Here is a 6,000-nt window from a genome sequence, read left to right as displayed (position 1 = left end):
AATATTTAGAGCAATAATTTCACCTCTCCACTGAGCTTGCTTAAAAGATATTAAAACTCCTTTCCATTTTTGAAGAGTGCCCTACAGAGGTAGCTGGCCATAGTGTTTATCTATAGAGACTTCATAAAAATTTCCTTTTTTCCGGGTGTGGTGGCGCACACTTTTAATTCCAGCACTTGATAGGCAAAGGTAGGAGGATCACCGTGAGTTCAAGGCCAGACTGAGACTACATAGTGAATTCCAGGTCAGCCTGGGCCAGAGTGAGACCCTACATCCTCTTTTTCTGCTCCTGATGCCTTTAGCACACCAGGCGACATGCGCACTCAATCCTCCCTTTGACTCTAGCCCTGTGCCGTGGCTCCCCTGGCGCCCTGGAGTGGGTTCCTTGCAGCTTTACCAGAACCATGTACCTCCTCAGCCTCCCCAGCAGGTCCATGTGCCTAGGACCCATGCCCCATGTTTGGGCGCCACCCTCTTGGCTTCGTCACCTGCTGGCACCAACTGAACCTGTTTCCAGGTCCTGAATGACCGCTGCCTTGCAGAGGAATTGAGCTGTGACCAGAGCAAGTCAACAGAACCAGGGACACCGGGCAATTTCTTCTGTACAGAAGCCCTGAGGCAGCAGCTTGCAGAACTTTATTAGACCAGCTCTGTGTACACGGTTTATGCAGAGTGTATGCAGATAACAGCTTATACAAAACAAAGTTACCGGCAGCTTCCCTATCTAAGAAGTTGAGGTTATAGAAGAGTATTAGACCTCCCTAACAGCTGGGGAATAGACACCACAAACACTGTTCCCAGCATTTCAGGCTCAGGCACAGGCGTCCTCAAAACACAGTGTCAGCAGAATCACAGAGTGCTCTGCAAAGAAAATGCAACAGTCTAAAAACCTCCTACAATCCACTTTTCCCAGCACCATTTGTTAAAGAGGCTGTCTTTTCTCTAATGAGCATGTTTGACATACTTGTAAAAGAAATCAGATGGCTAGCCTGGCGTGCGCCACCACCCCGGCTATATGTGCCTGTTTTTGTGCCAGTACCATGCTGGTTTTGTTACTATGTCTTTGTAATGTATCTTTTAAAAAGTCAGATATGGGCTGGAGAGATGGCTTAGCGGTTAAGCGCTTGCTTGTGAAGCCTAAGGACCCCGGTTCGAGGCTTGATTCCCCAGGACCCACGTTAGCCAGATGCACAAGGGGACGCATGTGTCTGGAGTTCGTTAGCAGTGACTGGAAGCCCTGGCGCTCCCATTCTCTCTCTCTCTCTCTCTCTTTCTCTCTCTGTCACACTCAAATAAATAAATAAAAATGACCAAAAAAATTTTTTTAAAAATAAATAAAAAATAAAAAGTCAGATATGGTGACACCACAAGCCTGATTTTGTTGCTTAGAATTGTTTTGGCAATTAGAGGTTTTTGTGTGCTTCCAAATGAATTTTAGGATTGTTTTTTTCTATTGGTAAAATTGACATTTTCACAAAATTGATTCTTCCAATCCAAGAACATGAGATGTCTTCTCATTTCCTAGTGTCTTCTGCAATTTCTCTCTTGAGTGTTTTAAGTTTTCATTGTAGATTGTTCACTTCCTTGGTTAAGTTTATTCCAAGGTACTTTATTTTTTTTTACACAGTTGTGAATAGGAGTGATTCCCTGATTTCATCCTCCACATGTTTGTTGTTAGCATATAGGAAGGCTACTTATTTCTGTGTGTTTTATATCCTGCTATGATGCTCAAAGTGTTTATCAGCTCTAACAGCTTGCTGGTAGAGTCTTTAGGGTCCTTTAGGCATGGAATCATGTCATCTGCAAATAATGATAACTTGATCTCTTCCTTTCCAATTTGTATCCCTTTTATGTGTTTCTCTTGCCTTATTGCTGTAGCTAAGATGTGCAGTACTATATTAAATAAAAGTGAGGATAGTGGACACCCTAGCCTTGTTCCTGACTTTAATGGAAAAGCTTCAAGGTTTTCTTCACTTAGTATAATGTTGGCTATAGGTTTGTTATAAATTGCCTTTATAATGTTGAGATATATTCCTTCTATTCCCAGTTGCTTTAGGACTTTTACTATGAAGGGATATTGGGTTTTGTCAAATGTCTTTTCTGCATCTGCTGAGATGATCCTGTGATTACAACATTATTTATTGGGCTGGAGAGATGGCTTAGCAGTTAAGGCATTTGCCTGCAAAGCCAAAGGACCCAGGTTCGATTCCCCAGGACCCACATAAGCCAGACATACAAGATGGTGCATGCATCTGGAGTTCGTTTACAGTACCTGGTGTGCCCAATCTATCTGCCTCTCTTGTCTCTCTGTCTCTGTCTCTCTCTCTCTCTCTCTCAAAAAATAAATAAAATAGGACTGGAGAGATGGCTTAGTGGTTAAGCGCTTGCCTGTGAAGCCTAAGGACACCGGTTCAAGGCTCAGTTCCCCAGGTCCCACGTTAGCCAGATGCACAAGGGGGCGCACACATCTGGAGTTCGTTTGCAGAGGCTGGAAGAAGCCCTGGCGTGCCCATTCTCTCTCTCTCCCTCTATCTGTCTTTCTCTCTGTGTCTGTCGCTCTCAAATAAATAAATAAATAATTTAAAAAATTCTTTAAAAAAATAAATAAAATAAAATATATCTATTTTAAAATAGTGTACTGTTTAGTTTCTGTGATTTTGTGTATGCTTTTTAGTTTTTCTTGCTGCTTATTTGTAGTTTGATCTCATTGTGGTTAGATAGAGTACAGGAATTTTTTCAATTTTCTTGTATTTGCTAAGATTTCCTTTGTGTCCTAATATATAGTCTATTTTAGAGAATGTTCCATGTGCTACTGTGAAGAATGTGTATTTTGCAGTATTTGAATGGAATGTCCTATAGATATCTGTTAGGTCCATTTGCTCTATAATTTCATTTAATCCAGATGGCTGTTTCTTTCTTTCTTTCTTTCTTTCTTTCTTTCTTTCTTTCTTTCTTTCTTTCTTTCTTTCTTTATTTTGCCAGGATGACCTGTCAATTGATGAAAGTGGAATATTGAAGTCACCTACTACAATTGTGCTTGGTGTTATTTGTGACCTTAAGTCTAGTAGTGTTTGTTTGATGAAATTGGGAATACCCATGTTAGGTGCATATATGTTTAGAATTGTAATATCCGCTGGGCGTGGTGGCACACACCTTTAATCCCAGTACTCGGGAGGCAGGGGTAGGAGGATCACTGTGAGTTCAAAGCCACCCTGAGATTACATAGTAAATTCCAGGTCAGCCTGAGCTAGAGTGAAACCCTACCTCAAAAAAAAAAAAAATTGTAATATCCTTCTGTTGAATTTTTGTTATTGGTGGTGGTTTTTCGAGGTAGGGTTTCACCCTAGCTCAGGCAGTCCTGGAATTAGAATTAACTATGTAGTTTCAGGGTGGCCTCAAATTCATGGCGATTCTCCTACCTCTGCCTCCCGAGTGCTGGGATTAAAGGTATGTGCCACCATGCCTGGCTTGAATTGAATTGTTCTTTTAATCAATATAAAGTGAACTTCTTGCTGGGCATGGTGGCTTTAATCCCAGCAGTTGGGAGGCAGAGGCAGGAGAATCACCGTGAGTTCAAGGCCACCCTGAGACTACATAGTGAATTCCAGGTCAGCATGGACTACAGTGAGACCCTACCTTGGGGGGAAAAAAAGTGACCTTCTTTATCTTTCCTCACTCTGGTGGTTTGAGTCAGGTATTCCCCATAAACTTAGGTGTTCTGAATGCTAGGTTCCCAGCTGATGGAGATTCAGGAATTAATGCCTCTGGGGGCAGTGTATTGTTGGGGGCGGGCTTATGGTGTTAATAGCCAGTTTCCTCTTGCCAGTATTTGGCCCACTTGCCTGTTCCTGTTGTCTACCTGATGTTGGTCAGGTCATGTCCACTCTCTGCTCATACTATCATTTTCCACTGCCACTATTGAGCTTCTCCTCAAGCCTGTAAGACAAAATAAACTTTATTTCCACAAACTGCTGTTGGTCGGGTGATTTCTGCCAGCAATGCAAACCTAACTGCAACATTTACTAATGTTGGTTTAAAATCTATCCTGTCAGGGCTGGAGAGATGGCATGGCAGTTAAGCACTTGCCTGTGAAGCCTAAGGACCCCGGTTCGAGGCTTGATTCCCCAGGACCCACATTAGCCAGATGCACAAGGGGGTGCATGCGTCTGGAGTTCGTTTGCAGTGGCTGGAGGCCCTGACGTGCCCATTCTCTCTCTCTCTCTCTCTCTCTCTCTCTCTCTCTCTCTCTCTCTCCCCTTTCTCTGTGTCGCTCTCAAATAAATAAATAAAAATATTAAAATATTTAAAAAAATCATTAAAATCTATCCTGTCAGATATTAGGATAGCAATATCTGCTTGTTTCCTAGGCCCATTTGCTTGAAATACCATGTTCCATCTTTCACCCTAAGAGAGTGTCCATCTTTTATGGAGACATGTCTTGTCTGGTTTTAGTGAGTTCTTGAATCAAAGTCAGATCCTCATGCCTTCACAGCAAGCACTTTACTGCCTGAACCAGCTCCCCAGTCTGGAAGGCCACTTATTCAGTGGATAATTCTGGAAGCTTCCCTACATAGAAGCCTTCTACACAACCACAAAAATCCAGCCCTAACCTTCCCTGCCTAGAACCCTCTATGGCTTCCAACTTCCTTTGAGATAAAGTTGGAGGGGTTGGGGAGATTACCAGCTAAAGGCACTTGCTTGCAAAGCCTGTGGGCTTGGGTTCTCCAATACCCACGAAAAATCAGACAGATGTTCATTTACAGAGGCCCTGTTGTGCCCATACAAACACATGCAAATTATAAAGGTTTTAAAACCAGGTGTGGTGACACATCCCTTTAATCCCAGCACTTAGGGAAACAGAGATAGGAGAATCATTGTGAGTTCGAGGCCAGCCTGAGACAACATAATGAGTTCCAGGGCTAGAGTGTGACGCTACGTCAAAATAGGGAGGGCACTTGAGAGATTGCTTAGCAGTTAAAGCACCTGCCTGCAAAGCCAAAGGACCCAGGTTCAATTCCCCAGAACACACATAAACCAGATGCACAAGGTGGCACATGTGTCTGCAGTTCATTTGCAGCAGCTGGAGGCCCTGGAGGTGGCACATGCCTTTAATCCCGGTACTCGGGAGGCAGAGGTATGAGGATCACCGTGAGTTCAAGGCCACTCTGAGACTCCATAGTGAATTCCAGGTCAGCCTGGGCCAGAGTGAGACCCTACCTTGAAAAACCAAAAAAAAAAAAAAAAAAAAGTGTTTTGGGGATGGAGAGATGGCTTAGTGGTTAAGGTGCTTGCCAGCAAAACCAAAGGAGCAGGTTCAATTCCCCAGTACCCACATAAAGTCAACTGCACAGGGTGGCACATGCATCTGGAATTTGTTTACAGTGGCTAGAGGCCCTGCTGTGCTCACGCTCTCTCTCACTCTCTGTATCTATCTGTTTCTTTCTCTCAAATAAATAAATAAAATATTTAAAAACTACTTTTACAAAAGTTTTTTTTTATCTTTATTTATTATTTGCAAGCAGTGGGGATGGGGATGAGTGTGCCAGAGTGTATTACCACTGTAAATGAACTCCAGATGCATGGGCCACCCTGTGCATCTGGCTTTACATGGGTACTGGCGAATTGACCCCAGGCCTCAGACCTGGCAAACAAGTGCCTTAACCACTGAGCCATCTCTCCAGCTCTTCCCCCCCCCGCCAAAAAAAAAAAGTTTTTAAAGATAAAGTCTGAGTTCTTCTCCTACTATCATCTCCCCTTGCAAATGTCCAACAAAATACTCCAGTTGTTGAGCACAGACAGGTTAAGCAGCCTGTGTAACCCTGCTCTCCTGCCCACTTTACAGGTGAGGGTCTCAGTGCTCAGGAAGGATTGTCACTCGTCTAAGGTCATACAGCAAGTAACCATCCAACCTGAGCTTGGCCCACGATATATAGCGTGCAAAGCTTCATATTTTCCCCCAGGGGCAGCAACAGAGGGGGCCACAGCGCCTGCTCCCACCTT

This window comes from Jaculus jaculus, chromosome 15, assembly GCF_020740685.1.
Source record: "Jaculus jaculus isolate mJacJac1 chromosome 15, mJacJac1.mat.Y.cur, whole genome shotgun sequence".
In the NCBI taxonomy this organism is placed as follows: Eukaryota; Metazoa; Chordata; class Mammalia; order Rodentia; family Dipodidae; genus Jaculus; species Jaculus jaculus.
This window is presented reverse-complemented; position numbering follows the sequence as displayed.